Raw genomic sequence first — 20,584 nt, 5'->3', positions numbered from 1 at the left:
CAGGATTCACCGGAAATCTTTCCTCTGGAGTTCCGGAAGAGGCTGTCTACAGGAAGTGCTGGGCCTCAGAACCCTATAAGGCTGTGGGAAGTTGGGGAAGTTGCTTAAGACACACTGGCCAAGAAGATTCTTGGGCCAATGGGTGCTGGAAGCTGAAGGCCATACAAATGGCCTTCCCTGGGCAGCTTTCCAGGGACAGAGTGCACTGGGAAGCCAGGAACAGCCTGCATCCCCAGGCATTCCCTCATCAACACAGCTCTGTGTGGTCCCTGACAGGGCTGCCCTGGGGAAGCTGTGCTGACCTCAGAGAGTACAGAAGGAACTGTTTCTGCTATGGAAGTCCAGCAAGGTGATCCCAGTGGATTGTGGAAGAGGAAACTACAGAATCCCTCTACTGTCAGGGGGGACCATGGATCCAGCTATGGAGAGAGATGTAGAGAATTCAATACTGTGGTGCAGGTGAGGGTCATGTATGAGGACAGGAGAGACAGCAGATGGAACACCATCATTATGCTCTAGATGTCACCCCAGCACCTCCCCTGAATGTAAGTGACCCTGTGCTCCTTGCATTGGGGAAGCATTCTATTGAAACTGAAATGCTTGCTGCAAGGTGCCCTCTCTGTGCTTCAAACCTACTATGAGATTCAGCCTCCTAATGAAGAAAAAGACCTAATGCCCAGTACCACACACCCTGTGCATAAAACAATTAAAGCTCCTGTCAGGTGTCATTGCACTGTGCAAGCCTCCCCAGCAATACCAAGAAATTGATCTGAGGCTCCTGGTACAGAACAGCAAGAAAGCAATTTAGAAAAGCAATAATAAAATGGATGGTGGCGGCCAAAGTCTATTCACAGGGAATTACCTTAAATATATTTGCCATTTTCGTTTTCTGCGGCGTTTCCTTTGTAATTACACAGAGGCCTCTAAGGAACCCTAGTTTGTTTATCGGCCCTTTCAAATTACATCTGCAGAAGACAAGGCAAGTAGTTATTTAGGTCAACATAGTTTTCCCATGTTATTTATTTTCTGTGTGTATTTCCTAACAAATAACATGAAAGAAAAGGCACTTAGTAGAAAGAGAAATCTTTCCTAGGATTCCATTCACTTTTGAAATCAAGCCAGAACCTAGACTATCTTGGGAAAAACAGATTCTTTGTAGATTTGTTGATTTGTCATTTTCTGAGGTAAAAGCCCATTCTACCTGAGACTGGCTCCAGGACTTCTTACACTGTAAGGATCCTTACCCTGCTTCTATACTCAGTCACATATGTAGACGTTTGCTATTGCAGGAGACACACAGCCCTGTCAAGACTCCTGACAGACACAGAAGGCTTGTGGCAGAGTGGGAACTAGTAGCTAGACAACTCAAATTCTGATTCTCTGGCTAATGCTCAGTGATTGATTTGTTTAGCCACTTTTGTTTTTCCTGAAGAGGATAAAGAGTATAATCTAATCAAGACAGAAATGACATTTTTCTCCTACCAAGAAAGTATTTTAGTAGTATCTTTCAAACATGAAATAGAACCTAGGAAAGCCATTTTAAATAATCCCAAGTTAGGGAACTATGGCGACATCTTTAGCATCCAGAACTAGGTAAAGTTTTGTGTGTGTGTGTGTGTATGTGTGTGTGTGTGTGTGTGTGTGTGTGTGTTTTCTCCAAACAGATCATGGTACCGGACAAGCAAAGGATAATGCTATTTTTCTGTGTTTCATGGCAATGACAGTGAGTTCAGGACAATCCCCGCCCCCCCAAGCACACACATGCACACACACAAATACAAGTTATGTACCACAAAAAACTCGAAAAATACTTTTCTTTGTATGCAGGTGAATATAAAGATATAAAGAACCTTGCTTGGTGTGGTGGTATTGCATGCCGTAAACCCAGCACTCAGAATTCTACTATCTCAGTAGAATCATATGAGGCCTATATGGCCTATATAGTGAGACCTTGTATCAAATGTTCAATTAAAAAAGGAAAAGTAGAAAAGAAAGATAATATAACACAAGTTTGGAACAAGGGAGTGTAAGCTTTATAGACATGAAGGAACATTGACAAGATTAGACTGTGAGAGAGAGAGATACTGAATTTTGGTTAAGTTTTATTGGCACGTTTTTCTTTAGGGAAATTATAAAAGAAGAACTTAACCAATTGTAGAGTTTAACACACAAACAAAACACACAGTTTTGAGAAACAAAAGTCATTAAATAAAACAATAAAGACTTTTGGGCCTGTTGAATTCATCTTCTAGGGAAATAATTCATTTAAGAAGATGAAGTAGGGGCTGGGGATGTGGCCTAGTGGCAAGAGTGCTTGCCTCGTATACATGAGGCCCTGGGTTCTATTCCCCAGCACCACATATACAGAAAATGGCCAGAAGTGGCGCTGTGCCTCAAGTGGCAGAGTGCTAGCCTTGAGCAAGAAGAATCCAGGGACAGTGCTCAGGCCCTGAGTCCAAGGCCCAGGACTGGCCAAAAAAAAAAAAAAAAAAAGACGAAGTAACACCACTCCAATGTTTTGTCATAGTCCTCATTACATCTCAATTTCCTGGGAATTATAAGAGGTTTAGTTTTTAAAGGCTCATTGTTTGCATGACTTTTACAATCATCATTACTATTAGAATTATTATTTTATACAGAATGACAACATGCCTTTTGTTAACTTATCTAGAAGATTGCCTGGGACAAACCATCCCAGGATGCCAGTGTCCAAAGCCCCTTTATGTTGGATAATTGTGCAATGTACCACTGTATTTATGTTTCTCTAACAAGGCTGGAAAGGAAAGATTTTCTGCCTGTGGAGCCTCCCCTCTCCAATTCTTAAGTTTTCTCTTCCATAATTGTTTGTTTTCCCTAGCTACCTGTAAATTTGCTGTTTACTGAAGTCCTGCGGTGCTGTGATTACATGTGTCATGAAACCTAATCTCCTCACAGAGTTGGTTTTAGCGTACCCAGTACCAGGAGAGGACACAGAATCAGAAATGCATAGAATCAGCTTCTACTGCAGCAATTTCTTCCCCAGAGGGAATTAGGATCATTGGGTAGCTCTATAATCCATGCCACAGGGTATCACTCTATTAATTACAATTTCTTCAGGAGAAGCTTTGTTCTTCAGCTGCAACTTTCTTGCCTGCTAGTGGTAACTGTGTGAAATCATCAAAGAAGTAAGAAAGTGGGGCAATGGTAGGGAAATAATAGAAGAAGGATACAAAGCTTGAAATAGTTTTAGGACAGCACAGCTGATGGTGAAACATGGTCCTCTGAGTGCAGTAGTGTAACATGTTTTATCTGTCCATTCATCCATCTGTTCACCCAGATGGCAGAAAAAATATTCTTAAAAAAGACAATATCAGGCATTATGTGGTAAAATTTGTAAGATTAAATGTACATGGGAAACACTGAATCCCTCAGTTTAGGTAGAAAATATCCAGCATACAAATGCAGAATGGTGGAGATTTACATTGAGTATTTTCAGGCATGTGTGAAATATATAACAAGAGATTAAGAGACGTCAACAGCCAATAGCTACAATAAATTTTGTATGAATGTATGAACAGTCAAAATGTCCAGCTCTTGGTGTGAGAGGTATGTTTTCCATGATTGTGTTTGATTCACAACAGGGCATTCTTACTCAAAATACTACACTTAAGAGGAGAATTACAGACTGGGCATGAAGGCACAGGTGCCTGGAATACGAGTTAGGGGGCATGCTCAGAGCATAGGGCCTAAGGGTTTTCAGTAAGAGGGTAATGTTCTGGCCCTTTCCAAAAATGCAAGACCTTATAAACATAGCTAAAGAAAAATAATAAAATAAAATATCTGGGAATGTATCTCAAGTAGTTAACCCAAATTCCAATCCCTGTTTTCTTTTTCCCCTGAAAAGAAACTTGTCCATGGGACTGTATGGAAATGGGTGACATGTGATTCTGCAGGAGGAGGCAGACCATCTTCAGTTAGATGGGGAAAACTCTTCTTCATTACTAAAGACTAAAGACGACTAAAGCTGATACTTCAAGTTATTCAGTTCTTGAGACATCCTCATTAGGGATCTATACTATTTTTTGTTGTTCAGTTGTGGATCTTGAACTCAGGCCTAGGTGCTGTCCTTGAGCCCTTTGTTCAAGGCAAACACTCTATCACCTTCAGCCATAGTGTCACTTCCTGTTTTTGAGTGGTTAACTTGAGATAAGTCTCATAGAGACTTTTCTGCCTGGTCTGGCTTTGAACCTCCATCTTTAGGCCTCAACCTCCTGAGTAGCTAGGATTATAGGTATAAGCCACTGGCATCTGCTCTATACTATTTTTTATTAGTGTATGTTGGTTGTACAAAGAAGCTTTCATTGTGACATTTCCAAACACATATGCAATGTATCCTAATCAACGACATCTTTCATCACTTTTCCTTACTCCCCTATCAGCCTCTGAAAACAATGTCAATACCTTTCATTTTTATATATGCAAATATACATGTGAATAAACCTAATGAAATAATTTCAATAGGTTTCATTATTGTATTTTTACCCATGCAAATTACCTACTTGAGCCATATTAATCTTCACATGCAGCCTTTGTGTTACCGCTCCTATCTCTTGCCAGTGGAGCCTGTTTTACTTTCCTGATAGTCTTGTTATTTCTTTGAGGTTGAAACTCAGGTCCTAGACCCTTGCTATACTGGAACTCAACCACTCAAGCTATGATTCCAGCCCTGCTTTTTAAAAGCTAGTTACTTTGGAGATGGAGTTCAGTGAACTTTTCTTCCTAAAAACACAGTCATTCAGATCCCAGCCTCATGAGCAGTTAGGATTTCAGGAATGAACTACCTATCAGCACCTGGCCATTTCATCTATTTTTAAAAATCAACTCTTAAAATTAATGACACCAAGGGGGTTCACGTAGTATTGCAGATATTCATATATTACATTTTGCTCAGAATGCCCATTCCTTTGGCTTTCTTATTCTCCAGGAAGGCAGATATTTAATAGATAGAGGCTTTACTTCAAACACGATAGTATCATTTCTAATTAGTGTATACAGTGTCATACACACTTTTGTTTTGTTAGGGAAGCAATATAGATAGTTGGCTAGGAAGTGTACAGGAATAAAGTAGAGAAGTGCAGGAGTGCAGGAGACTCCAAAGATGAGGCAGTGCTTGAAAGCCACCCACCCCTGGCCCTGTGACCTTCCACAGTGCTTAGTCCCATGACAAGTCTAAGGAGTGCTGTCCTGGGGATTTTGTTTCTGTGTTAGAACATGCTTCATTGCATGGTACTATAAGACAAAGACAAGTTTTTGTGCCTTGTTGATATCTGGTTCTTTTTGTGTGAGGAATGAAAGCAGAATTTGACTCATGTCTTGCTCTTTTTGTGATATACCATCTGCTATGAGGTTATATATGTGTGTGGGATGTGCGCATTTGTGTTTGTGAGCATCGTCACAATATTTACCCATCAATCTGCTATCTGTTGAATGGCCAAATTACTCTACATCTGTTTGCAAAGGCATTTTTTCTGTGTGTGTGTGTGTGTGTGTGTGTGTGTGTGTGTGTGTGTGTGTGTGTTTAAGTAGTTAGGAAGAAAAGAAGGGAGGACGGGACAAAGGAAGGGAGGGAAGTGGGAAGTGGTGAGGGAGCTTGAGAATTTAGAGCCTTGATGTTTTCTCTTGGCTTTCTTGCTCACATCTGACACTTGAGAACTGAAGCCTCATCTCCAGTCTAGTGTTTGTTAGTTAATTGGGGATGGAAGCTCATGGACTTTTCTGCTTTTACTGGCTTTGAACTGTGATCCTCCAAGTCTCCACCTTTTTGGTAGCTGAGATTATAGGTGAAGCCACCGATGCCTGGGTATTGATGTAGTTCCACTACTATTGCTAGGTGCATCCTATTTGTGAGGTTCACAAGAAAGGGCTGCATTGGTTGCTTCCATTAACTAAAGCATGTGTGCAAATCTCATCATATGTGCAGAATAAAAAAAAATTACAAAACAAGCCAGGTGCTGATGGCTAGTGCCTATAATCCTAGCTACTCTGGATACAGAATTTTAGTGGATTTTGGTTCAAGGCCAGCCAAGGCAAAATAGTTTTCTAGATCTCTATCTCCAAAATTATCAGGAAAAAGAAAACAGGTGCCAAGGCCTGGGGAAAAAACACCAGATACATTACTATAGTGAGATAGTCAGCAATTGGGAATATTCCCACACAAGTAATTATAGATAAGAGAGATACCTAGAATACTTTAAAATATAAGCATATATGTATATTATTATTATTATTATTATTATTATTATTATTATTATTATTGCCAGTCCTGGGCCTTGGACTCAAGGCCTGAGCGCTGTCCCTGGCTTCTTTTTGCTCAAGGCTAGCATTCTGCCACTTGAGCCCCTGTTTACAACTACTTAAAGAAAATAAAGACATTAAAATATAGGAAAATATGAAAGAAATAGACATTTCAGGAATAAAATAGGTTAATGGAGTGAATTCACTTTACTAAATAGAGAACTAAGAAAATTCAAAAGGGATGTGAAGAATTTAGAATACAGCACGTGAAAACAGGTAAATGGGAAGGACGTTGAAGTTTTATTAAATTTATGATGAAATGATGATGCTTAAGTTCTGGGCTCTTTTCGACCATAGACTTTGTCCAGCAATATATGTGCTCATAGTAATGTATGTTTCTAAAACACTTGCAAAAGTGGGATTTTTTTTTCACTGCATTTGTTTAAGACTGTTAAGTTGTTCCATTCCCTTGGGCTCTTGTAGGACTCTGCTCATATTGGACAGCCCTGGAACAGCCATATATACTTACTAAAAAGTCAACTTGAACATCTCAGCTGATGTTTGGGCACATGCTTGTATAGTTTGTGCGAACTTCTCTGTATAGTTAACTAGGAATCTGTGAGTGGGAATTTTCCAGGAATATTTCCATCACCATGGTGCTAGAAGGCCTCGCATTTTGAAAGGTGACTACAGAGGTCATTTCATAATAGGCAATTGTCCTACAGCACTTGAAATGAAGGAGAAGCAAGTGTGATATGTATGTAGTGATCAGGAAGTGATCTTATTCATTTATGTAGCAAAGAAACATGGGAGATAGTTTCTCTATATTTGACAGAAATCCTAACAGTCATATAGTCTCAACAAAAGATGAGTTGTAGCATGAAGAAAAGCTTGAAACAAAGTTAGAGAAGAAATGAAAACATTTTTCCATTCCTCAATTGCAAAAGATATTGCAATAAAAATTAAGTACCCAAATATGAAGAAGCATTGTAGCAGTTAATATGCATCTGATAATTTGCAACAATCAAACAGACATCTGATAGTTTGATGGTTGAAGCATTTGCTTTGTTTCAATTTGTAACTTTTGTTATTTACTTTTCTTATTTGAAATAACATTTATTTCTATTTTTTATTTTCACTTTTTACAGTCTCCTTCAAAAAGACTTCCAAGTTATATCGATTGCAGGTTGTATAAAAACTTGATCAATCCCTAGAATTATGAAAGACAGATTGGTTGCTAAAAAGAAGGAGTGCCAGTGTAAGTTTCTAAGATGAAGAAGAAAACAATTTGGAGTTGGTATCCAAAGAAATATGATAGATTATTCTGATTTGCAAGAATCATCCTTAATTGAATCAAGTACCTTGAGCTCAGAATAGCACGGAAACAAGTAAATCTTTACCTAAATGGGTTGTAGCCAAATTAACTTTATCATGCACAAAGAAAAAAATCTTAGCAACTACCAAACAGAAAGTAAAGTGAACCTGAAAAGATGCCAATGAAGTGGACTTCTCACTAGAGAAAATATGGGAAAATAATGGAGTCATACCTTCAAAGTATTAATGAAAACTACCCACTCAACAATTCTATGCACCAAACAAATGTCCAGGCATTTACAAACCAAGAGGAGCTACTCAATTTTCCACAGCAAGTAAAATATAAAGAACTTAAAAGGCAGAGTTGAAGTACAAGAAGTAATGGTAAACAATATATATATAACTAAAACAAACAACACATCATACCAAAAAAAAGTGAAAACAATTTTGGAGTATATGTCTAAATCAGTAGACAAAAGTAACAAACAAGATGAATAGTAGGATGAACCATCTTAAGTTATTTCAGGACTTCTCCACTCCCAAATCAAATTAAGAATTTAAGTGGAGTATCTTTAAGTTTAAATAAGTTACCTTCAACAAACTAAAGGTAGGGGCTGAGAATATGGCCTAGTGGCAAGAGTGCCTGCCTCATATACATAAAGCCCTGGGTTCGATTCCTCAGCACCACATATATACAAAAAGGCCAGAAGTGGTGCTGTGGCTCAAGTGGCAGAGTGCTAGCCTTGAGCAAAAAAGAAGGCAGGGACAGTGAGTGCTCAGGCCCTGAGTCCAAGCCCCAGGACTGGCAGAAAAACAAAACAAAACAAGAAACTAAAGGTAGAAGAAAACTGCAAAGCAACTAAAGAAAAATGACAGAGAATTTCTTACTATAGTCTTTTAAAAGTTCAGAAAGGATACACAACAGAGGAACTAAGTAAGGTAGGAAAGGTGGCACATTTTTCTTAATTATTATTATTACAATTCAGGTTCAGAAACTTTAAGTGATTTACCCACAGTCATATATCTCAATGGCATAATTAACTCTGGATTTCAACCTTCAAAGTAAATTATTTTTTTTCTCTCTGAAGGCTATGTGTTTCTAAATAGCTCTCCTAGACAGAGTTTTCATCCAAATGTTTTTTTTCTCTACTCAGTTACCTACTCAGTTATGATTGGGAATCTACTGGATGGTGAATGAACATGAATTGCAAACATTGCCAACTGTCCCCAAGCTTATCTCAAATAGGTACAACCATTCCCATAGCCTGGCCTGAATTTAAGTTATACTAAGTAAGGACTTTGATTATTAACCACAATTTTAGATGCTGCTTTTTTGTTTTTTTTGAAGTTAAAGAGATGTTGTTGGACTTCTTAGTACCTTTTTTGGAAATGGGGCCTGTCCAGTTTCAGGTGCACTTTCTAGAGGATCTTACTTTCCAGTAAATGTAGAACAGTGTCCATTGTTTGGACCACTGTCTGAGCCACCTCACCTCACAGAGGCCTTTGGAGCTTTGTGTGTCCCTGCTGTGCGCAGGCAGAAGGACATTAGGAATAGTTAAAATTAACACCACTGCAACCTACCTTTCATCTAACTTTATAGACTTTTATTACATTATCTATATTTGTCTCTTACTTTGATGGTTTGTCTTTATTTAATTCTACTCTGTTAAGCAGATAAAGCTTTATTACTTATTGATGGGCTGGGAGATTGTTCTTAAGCAAATGATTTCAACTGCAGACATCTGGAAATGTTCTGTCTTTCCTCAGTTCTTGGCTGAGATCTGGCGGAAGGGCCTGGGTAAGGAATGTGATCTGGTTCATTCATGAGCTAGCTGTGACTGGAGCTGCTCAGAATGTCCTTCATTGGGCATACTTTATCAAGAATTGTGTGTTTGAGTAATTTAATGTTCTTTCATTTTCTTCATTTGGAGATGAAAACATTTATGTGCAAGGCATAGGACTGACTCATAATTCCTTTACAGGAAAACAAGAAATGTTTTGTTATGTATAAATGTCCTCTCTCTCTCTCTCTCTCTCTCTCTCTCTCTCTCTCTCTTTTTCTGGTCCTGAGGCTGAACTCAGGGCCTGGATACTTTTGCTCAAGGCTAGCACCCACAGCTCCACTTCCGGCTTATTTTTGGTTAGTTTATGGGAGATAAGAGTCATGGACTTTTCTGCCCTGCCTGCTGAGGGACCTGATAGCTTAAACCATGATCCTTAGGTCTCAGCTTCCTAAGTAGTTAGGATTATAGGTATGAGCCACTGGTGCCTAGTTATAAATGCTCTCTTTAATTCATTGCTTCTCAATCAAGCTCAAGTCATTTCTTGCTCCCACTATTCTCTTTAACAGCTCCTGTCAAAGTCATCATGTTACATACCGAAGGACAATCTTCTGCCTTCATCTTTAAAATGTATCTCTAACAGTCCTTGAATCATGAAAGATATCTTGACATACGTACCTTTCTTTTAAAACAATCCTTCTGAATTTGTTGCTATTGTGGACTTTTATATTTGTATAGTAGACAGACTCTTAATAGGGTATGCTTATGGGGTATGGTGTGATGTTTTCATCAATGTATGCATTAGAGAACTATTCAGGGAAGCTAATTTACACACCATTTCATCAATATATTATATTATATTATTTATTTATTTATTTATTTTTGGTATTTATTATCAAACTGAATTACAGGGAGGTTACAATTTCATACATTAGGCATTGGATACATTTCTTGTACTGTTTGTTACCTCATCCCTCATTCCCCCTCTCCCCTCCCCCTTTCCCTCCCTCCCCCCATGAGTTGTTCAGTTCATTTACACCAAACAGTTTTGCAAGTATTGCTTTTGTAGTTATTTGTCTTTTTTTACTCTGTGTCTCTCGATTTTGGTAATCCCTTTCAATTTCCTAGTTCTAATACCAGTATACATGGTTTCCAATATACTCAGATAAGAAACAGAGATAGTGTAGGTACAACCACAGGAAGATGATACAAGAAGATCATCAATAATAGATGCTACAGATACACATGGGTCGTTGAAAGTAGTTACAACTGTGATATAACAATTGTTTCCACAACATGGTGTTCATTTCACTTAGCATGATCTTATGTGTTCATAAGGTTATAGCTATTGGGCTCTGTACTAGAATTCCTAACCAGAGCAATTAGGCAAGAAGAAAATATAAAGGGGATCCAAATAGGAAAAGATGAAGTTAAACTTTCTCTCTTCACAGATGACATGATCCTATACCTAAAGAATCCCATAGACTCTACCCCCAAGCTACTAGAGCTGATCCAAAACTTTGGCAAAGTTGCAGGATATAAAATAAACCCTCAAAAATCAACAGCCTTTCTCTATGCTAACGACCCGAAGACCGAGGCTGAAATCAGGAAAGCAACTCCTTTTGCAATAGCCCCCAAAAATATAAAATACCTAGGAATAACCTTAACCAAAGAAGTGAAAGACCTCTTTGATGAGAACTTTAAAAGCTTGAAAAATGAAATTAAGTCAGAACTAAGGAAATGGAAAAACCTCCCATGCTCCTGGATTGGGAGGATTAATATAATCAAAATGGCAATATTGCCAAAGGGTATCTACAAATTCAATGCAATACCCATTAATATCCCAACAGCATTTTTTAATGAAAAGAGGAAGCAATCCAGAAATTCATATGGAACAATAAAAGACCTAGAATAGCAAAAACAATCCTAAACAGAAAGAACAGTGCTGGAGGAATTACAATACCCAACTTCAAGCTGTATTATAAAGCTATAGTATTAAAAAGAGCTTGGTATTGGCACCGGAACAGGCCTGAAGACCAATGGAACAGAATTGAAGACCCAGAAATGAACCCACAGAACTATGCGTACTTAATCTTTGATAAAGGAGCTAAAACAATAGTTTGGAAGAAAGATAGCCTCTTTAACAAATGGTGCTGGCAAAACTGGTTCAACACATGTAACAAACTAAAACTAGATCCAAAATCAATTCCAAATGGATTAAAGACCTTGAAATCAAAACAGACACCCTGAAAACACTAAAGGAAGGAGTAGGAGAAACACTTGGGCTCCTTGGCACAGGACGGAACTTCCTCAACAAAGACCCAGAAGGGCTACAAATCAAAGAAAGGTTGGACAGGGCTGGGGATATAGCCTAGTGGCAAGAGTGCCTGCCTCAGATACACGAGGCCCTAGGTTCGATTCCCCAGCACCACATATACAGAAAACGGCCAGAAGCAGCGCTGTGGCTCAAGTGGCAGAGTGCTAGCCTTGAGCGGGAAGAAGCCAAGGACAGTGCTCAGGCCCTGAGTCCAAGGCCCAGGACTGGCCAAAAAAAAAAAAAAAAAAAAAAAAAAAGGTTGGACAAATGGGACTGCATCAAACTTCAGAGCTTCTGCAAGGCAAAGGACATAGCTCGCAAGATAAACAGAAAAGCCCACAGACTGAGAGATCTTTACCAGCCATTCAACAGACAAAGGCCTCATATCTAAAATATATACAGAACTAAAAAAATTACCTTCCTCCAAAACAAAACCACAAAGAACCAATAGCCCCCTCATCAAGTGGGCTAAAGACTTAAAAAGAGACTTCTCTGACGAGGAAATGAGAATGGCCAAGGGACATATGAAAAAGTGCTTTACATCACTGGCCATAAAAGAAATGCAAATCAAAACAACATTGAGATTCCACCTCACCCCAGTAAGAATGTCCTATATCAAGAAAACTAACAATAACAATTGTTGGAGGGGATGTGGCCAAAAGGGAATCCTCCTACATTGTTGGTGGGAATGTATACTGGTTCAGCCACTCTGGCAAGCAGTATGGAGATTCTTCAGAAGGCTAAATATAGTACTCCCCTATGACCCAGAAACCCCACTTTTGGGTATCTATCCAAAAGACCACAAACAAAATCACAGTAAAGCCACCAGCACAACAATGTTCATTGCAGCCAATTTGTCATAGCGAGAATCTGGAACCAACCCAGATGCCCCTCAGTAGATGAATGGATCAGGAAAATGTGGTACATATACACAATGGAATTTTATGCCTCTGTCAGGAAGAATGGCATTGCCCCATTTGTAAGGAAATGGAAGGACTTGGAAAAAATTATACTAAGTGAAGTGAGCCAGACCCAAAGAAACATGGACTCTATGGTCTCCTTTTTTGGGAATAATTAGCCCAGGTTTAGGCAAGTCATAGCAGAGGATCACATGAGCCCAATAGCTATACCCTTATGATCACATAAGATGATGCTAAGTGAAATGAAGTCCATGTTATGGAAATGATTGTTATATCACAGTTGTAACTACTTTCAACGTCCCTTGTGTATCTGTAGCTTCTACTAGTGATGATGTTCTTGTATCACCTTCTTGTAGCTGTATCTACACTATCTCTGTAATCTTATCTGAGTATATTGGAAACCATCTATACTAGTATTAGAACTGGGAAATTGAAGAGGAATACCAAAATCAAGAGACACAGGGTAAAAAAAGACAAACAACTACAAAAGCAATACTTGCAAAACTGTTTGGTGTAAGTGAACTGAACACCTCATGGGGGGAAAGGGAAAAGGGGAGGCGGGAGGGGGGATGAGGGATGAGGTAACAAACAGTACAAGAAATGTATCCAATGCCTAATGTATGAAACTGTAACCTCTCTGTACATCAGTTTGATAATAGAAATTTGAAAAAAAAGATATTAATTCAAATGTATCTAAATTACAAATTAAATAGGAATGCTTGATATATTTTATGTGACAAGACTTATTGTTGAAAGATATTGTCACATGGTGATAAGAATGAGAATGAGTCATTTGTCTTTTTATCCTTTGTCTCTCGCTTTTGATATTCCCCTTTACTTCCCTGGTTCTAATACCAGTATACAAAGTTTCCAGTGTACTTAGATAAGATATACTTGCAAAACTATTTGGTGTAAACCAACTGAACAACTCATGGGGGGAGAGGGAAAGGGGGAGGGGGAAGGGGGAATGAGGGAAGAGGTAACAAAGAGTACAAGAAATGTACCCAAGGCCTAACATATGAAACTGTAACCTCTCTGTACACACTTTGACAATAAATTTTAAAAAAAGGAGCTAAAACAATAGTTTGGAAGAAAGATAGCCTCTTTAATAAATGGTGCTGGCAAAACTGGTTCAACACATGTAACAAACTAAAACTAGATCCTTATATATCACCCTGCACCAAAATCAATTCCAAATGGATCAAAGACCTCGAAATCAAAACAGACACCCTGAAAACACTAAAGGAAGGAGTAGGAGAAACACTTGGGCTCCTTGGCGCAGGATGGAACTTCCTTAACAAAGACCCAGAAAGGCTACAAATCAAAGAAAGAATGGACAAATGGGACTGCATCAAACTGCAGAGCTTCTGCAGGGCAAAGGACATAGCTCGCAAGATAAACAGAAAGCGCACAGACTGGGAGAAGATCTTTACCGGCCATTCAACAGACAAAGGCCTCATATCTAAAATATATGCAGAACTAAAAAAAAATTACCTTCCTCCAAAACAAAATCACAAAGAACCAATAGCCCCCTAATCAAGTGGGCTAAAGACTTAAAAAGAGACTTCTCTGATGAGGAAATGAGAATGGCCAAGAGACATGTGAAAAAGTGCTCTACATCACTGGCCATAAAAGAAATGCAAATCAAAACAACATTGAGATTCCACCTCACCCCAGTAAGAATGTCCTATATCAAGAAAACTAACAATAACAATTGTTGGAGGGGATGTGGCCAAAAGGGAACCCTACTTCATTGCTGGTGGGAATGTAAACTGGATCAATATATTATTTTTGAGGAGAAAACATTAAGACATCTTTGATTCTCTTGATATTACTTTTTTTAAAACTTTTGCCATTTGTTCTCTCACTCTTCTCCTTTATTAACATTTCCTTTAGAAATCTAATATTTAGCTGGGCACTGGTGACTCACACCTATAATCACAACTACTCAGGAGGCCGAAATATGAGGATCTCAGTTCAAATCCAGCCCAGGGAAGGAAAATCCATGGGACTCTTATCTCCAATTAACCACCAGAAAGCCTGAAATGGAGCTGTAGCTCAAGGAGCACAAAAGCTCAAAGACAGGGTCTGGGCCCTGAATTCAAGCCCCAGGAAAATACACACACACACACACACACACACACACACACACACAATCAAATATGTAAATATGGCAGTTTTTCAAACCTAGTCCGAGAATATTTTTCTTTCTTACACTTTCCCTAGGAAATTACTAATCTATTGACTTTTGAGTTCCCATGTCTTGTGTGGTTCTTTCATTGTCAGATCCCCATACCTAACTACTCTCTCTCTTCTCTCTCTCTCCCTCTCTCCTCCCTCTCTCTCTTTCCCCCTCCCTCCTTCCCTCCCTCCTTCTCTCTCTCTCTCTTCACCTCCCTCCTTCCCTCCCTCTCTCCCTCCCTCCTTCCCTCCTTCCCTCCCTCCCTCCCCCTCCCTCCTTCCCTCCCTTCCTCTCTCTCTCTCTCTCTCTCTCTCTCTCTCTGTCTTGTCTCCTTAGTCCTGGGGCTTGAACTCAAGGACTTGATGCTGTCCTTGAGGTTTTTGCTCAAGGCTTTCACTGAGCCCCAGCACCACTTCCAGTTTTCTGATTGCTCTTTGGAGATAAGAATCTCTTGGACTTTACTGTGTGGGCTGGCTTTCTACCAAGAGCTCAGCCTCCAAGGTAGCTGAGATTATAGGCATGAGCCACCGGTGCCTTGCCTCTCTTTTTCTCTTGAGTAAGCAACTACGTTTAAATTTGCAGCCATTTATATTGACTTATCAGACTGATGAAATTGTTTAGAAACAAGGGGGGGTGGTGAAGAAGAAAGACCTTAAGAACTCATTATGATTTAATCAATAAGTAAATATTTCTTTTACTTGTGGAGAAATAGCTTTCATTTCAAGACCAGCACTTAGTGGAGAAATTCATTTATCATCTGTCTTTTGAAAGGATTCAGAAAGACACTACATAATTCTTACAACCTCTTTGGGGATATCAAAAACCTCTGCTCTCAAGATGTCAGCTCGTTATTGAAAAATATCTGTTACGAATTCTGCCTGTTTTGTTTAAAAACGATATTTTCATTCATCAAATCACCCTCTGTGGGAGTTCAGGTTTTGTATTACTCAGCTTGTATTGCCTTCTATTTTCTTTCCCAGATCCTCATGATCAAGTCTTACTAGGAACTCAGAGCCTTCCCCATATTTGTATATACACTCTTGCTTTTACTATATATCTTTCTGCTGCACTATGGTTGAATAGCTTTTGGAGTTTGGGCATGGTCAAACTCCTTCCTCTCTTGGATCATTTCCATATCCTGGACACTTTGCACCCCTGGATGTTCCAATGGTGAATACTGGTTGGGCTATATGAAGCACCTGATTCATGTAAAGCCAGTCATGCTTTGTCTTTAGGGAATTTAAAATTTGGATTGAACACAGTTGATACTTCTCCCTTAAAAAATAACTGGTATAATTAGAGGTTTTCTGTTACATCAGCCAAAGCAGGGGAGGCCAATCTGGAGAGAGGAAAGAATGAAGCAGTAGCACAGTGCGAAGCAGAGATGGAGGCACAATAGCTGCTGAGGGACCTGATAGCTTTTGTCTTCCATTGCGCATTCTTGTAAGTCAGGCTTCTGTTTCTTCTTTGGGCTCTATGAAAGGCTCTGATATTCTGATAACAAACACCCTGGTGCTGCTATTTTGGCAGGCTGTGCTCTTCTACAGAGGAGCAATGAACCCGGGTGTCAGGGCTTCTTTACACTGGGGGGACTGGCGGGCCTGTGTCAAGTAGTCCTCACCGGAAACTCATTGCTTCTTAGCTGTTTTTTTTCTTATCTCAGGCCTTGCAGGTAGGAAGATGGGGTGATGGTCACCTCATTGAGACTTTGTCCTAGAAATAAGATGAAGAAGCTAGAAGACACATGTGCCCCATGGCTCAATAAGTGCAATAAACCTCTCTTTCTCTTACTTCAGAAAAATTTGTTTTACTATCCCAGTCAATATGGAGCTAGAATTTTTCTCCAAATTGTTATTACGTAGAAGCCACTAAAATGATTTCATAAGCTTTTGTTAGCTTAGATCTTGTTGTAACTTTCAGAAGTAGATTCTGAGAAATATTTTACTCTCATTTCAAATTTGACTTGCACAAAACGTCCTTTGTCTCTTCTTTTTCTTTTATGGTACTCTACACTTCAGAGTTTGCTAAGGAAATGAGATTTTGGAGATGTTTGAATAAAAAAGAACTGTGCATATTGTTGTATCTTATTTGGATGTCTATAGGTTCTTTTTATTATTCTTCAGCTCAATTATTTCTTCAAGAGCTTTGTTCTCCCAGGATTTGTCTTCATTGTTACTGTATCTTTTTTATTCTTGACAGAGATGAACTTCTGGACACAATGAAAGTCCTTGATATCTGGTTTAATCAGAGCATATTTTTAAAAGTAAGATTTCTGATGTAGTTTAGGAATTCAGCCTAATGGTAAAAGCTGAATTGCTAAACCAATCTAGTTTGGGTTAGTGTACAAATTAAAACAATATTCTAATAGTAACACTTTCTTATTCTTATTTTTATTGTACTATTTCTCGTAAAATTGCAATACTTGCCTTGCTGGTTTCTTTCTTTTTTATCTGCATTTTGTTTTCTCATAATATTACTTAAGGTAAGCTTGACTTTAACTTGTAACGTTTTAAACTTTTAAAGTTGTGATCCACAACAATACATCTTATACTATGGTGTAGCACGTCCATTCACAAAGACACATACACGAAACAAGTTCTACATGACAACCTGTTTTGCTCATGTACCCTGTTTTACTTCCATTGTTTCATTTTATAAGTTGCCTTTTGAGAATCCTATAATTTAATATTATGACCAACTTGTGTTTCAACTGTACAATTTGAAAATTATTAATGTTATACTTGCTCACTAATGATAAAACAACATGAAAAAGTTCTCCTTAATTACTTATAGTTGAGAAGCCACAATTACATATAAAGTGAGTGAGCAGTCTAACCAATGAAAAACATATAAAAAATATTGTGATTTTATCACTTAGTGTGTTTTATACCCACCTGAGATACTAGGTGTCTTGTTTTGTCTATGATGAATCATGTTACCACATTTGCCAAATGAGGTCCATAGTTTACATTTATCTACTGAAATTATATATGATGGACTTTGGTTATCTCTAATGTATTAAGTCTAATGAATAAGAGGAATTAAATTATGCTCACTTTTCATTTATTGGTACCAAACCATTTACAACATGTCTGTGTTGTGCTTGTTTGCTTGGTGCTCCTTCACTTCACTTCACTTCACAAGTAACAAATGAGATTATTTTGTATTTAAAGGTATGAGAATTGGGGGTCAAGGGAAGAGGGGTAGGTGAATGAAGGGGAAAGTGAGGAGAGAATGAAGTCAAGAATTGATTAGATATACCACAAAATTAAGAAAAATAAGGGAAGGGGTTGGTTGAAGGGGTGACACAGATCAAGATGCGTTATATTCATAAACTACTTTGTTAAATGGCAACTCCTTCCTACTTAAAGATAATAAAATATTTTCAAAATCATTATAAATATTAGGTTTTATCTAGTTGGTTTTTTTTTTGGGGGGGGGGCAGTCCTGGGGCTTAGACTTAGGACCTGAGAACTGTCCCTGGCTTCTTTCTGCTCAAGGCTAGCACTCTGCCACTTGAGCCACAGCGTCACTTCTGGCCATTTTCTGTAGATGTGGTGCTGGGGAGTTGAACCCAGGGCTTCATGTATACGAGGCAAGCACTCTTGCCATTAGACCATATCGCTAGCCCCTTTATCTAGTTTTTTTTTTTTTTTTTGGCCAGTCCTGGGCCTTGGACTCAGGGCCTGAGCACTGTCCCTGGCTTCCTTTTTGCTCAAGGCTAGCACTCTGCCACTTGAGCCACAGCACCACTTCTGGCCGTTTTCTGTATATGTGGTGCTGGGGAATCGAACCCAGGGCCTCATGTATACGAGGCAAGCTCTCTCTCCACTAGGCCATATCCCCAGCCACCCTTTATCTAGTTTTGACCTTACAAGAAATTGATAAAATTTCAATCCAACTATGTGGCATATTATACAAAACCAAGAAAAATATGTCAATCAATTTGATTTAAGGTAGATAGTGCCTCTAAAATGAGAAAAGTTAAAATATATTTATCTGTGCCTCTAGTTCCCTTCCTTTTTTCCTCCCTTCTTTCTATTTACATCCTTAGAGGTTTGGTTTGTCTAGGCTACACAATTTATTTTTGTATCAATATTGGGCCTTGAACTCAGAGCTGTCCCTTAGCTTTTCTGCTCAAGACTGGTTCTCTACTACTTGAGCCACCATTTCACTAAAGCCTTTTTACTGGTTAATTAGAGACAGAGTCTCATACAGTTTTCTGCCTGGCTTAGCTTTGAACCATGATCCTCAGAGCAGGTAGAATTATAGTTGTGAGCCACTGGTACTGGGCTGGACCACATCTTTTGAAAGACTTATGAACTATTATCTAACTATTTAAATAATTTGTTGATGGTACTGTCCTTGGAACATATTCTAGGAAGAGCCAGTGCATAATCTAACTCAAGGACACATTGCTGCCTACAATTTGCAGTCTCTGCTAGAGAGTTTTGATTTGGAGTTTAGACTCAATAATGTTGTTTATTCTGCTCAGTGTGCATTAGCAGTTACTGCTTCTAATGCTAATACTTCAGTTTCAAGGATGATTGCTGATCCATCTCCCTGAGGTGCCCACTAGGGCCCACAGATAAATTCTATGAATGATGCACAGAATGCTGCATTTAAAACCATTCAGTTGAAAGCCTGCCCTCCAAATTCAGTGAAAATCTCTCTCTATGACTTTTATAATTTTAACAGTCAAAATTTTTATGTCAGTTAGACAAAAGATCATGGACCCCCTTAGAAAATATTATATAAATGAACTATATTAAATAACCTTAAACAATATGCTTATCTGATTTGTTTGTTTGGTTATAGCTTTTGAGACAGAGGTCTGATTTTGTAGTCCAAGATGGTTTGAACTCTTTAGGTAGCCTAGGCTGGCCTTGAACTTGAAAGTCTCCTGCCTCCAACTCTGAAGTGCTAGGTTTGCAGTTATACACAACCATATCTGTCTTACCTACAAATTTATTTTTACTTAAAAATCAATGTTTTTTGGTCTTATGCATTAAAAAAGTTTAAAAACTCTAGATGGTTTTGTGAATGCATGTTGCATGAGTTGAATATCAAAGTTTGGACTACATTTTTGTAATGAAATATAAAAGTCAATAATGGGGGCAAGGAATATGGCCTAGTGGTAGAGTGCTTGCCTAGTATACATGAAGCCTGGGGTTTGATTCCTCAGCACCACATATATAGAAAAAAGCCAAAAGTGGTGCTGTGGCTCAAGTGGTAGAGTGCTAGCCTTGAGCAAAAAGAAGCTAGGGACAGTGCTCAGGCCCTGAGTTCAAATCCAAGAGTGGCAAAAAATAGTCAATAATGTTTTTCAAGAGAAATACATTGGTTTTCCTTCCTATACTACCAACAGGTAAGACAGAGTGTGTGGGGAGGGGTGGGGCATAAGGAATGTGTGTTCAAAACTGAAGCCAAAAGAGAAAACAAAATAAACAAAAACTCATCATGCTTTTACTAGACTGAAAAATATGTCAGTGAAGTAATTTCCTAAAGAAATATTTACATCACAAAAATTCAGGTCAGAAAACACGAGTGTATGAAAACAAAGCTGGGAGATTGAGAAGACTCAATAATAAATAAGTAAGTAAATAAACTAGTGTTTAGTTTTGAATTTACCTGGGAAAATTTACCTGGCTATTCTTTTTACGTTCTTCCTTTTTTTTTTTTTCTTTCTTGTCAGTCCTGGGGCTTGAACTAAGGGCCTGGGTGCTGTCCACAGCCTTAATGCTCAAGGCTAGTGCTCTACCACGAGGAACCATAGCGCCACTTCCAGTTTTGTGGG

The sequence above is a fragment of the Perognathus longimembris genome, chromosome 9 (assembly GCF_023159225.1).
Source record: "Perognathus longimembris pacificus isolate PPM17 chromosome 9, ASM2315922v1, whole genome shotgun sequence".
In the NCBI taxonomy this organism is placed as follows: domain Eukaryota; kingdom Metazoa; phylum Chordata; class Mammalia; order Rodentia; family Heteromyidae; genus Perognathus; species Perognathus longimembris.
Note: the sequence above shows the minus strand (reverse complement) of the source record.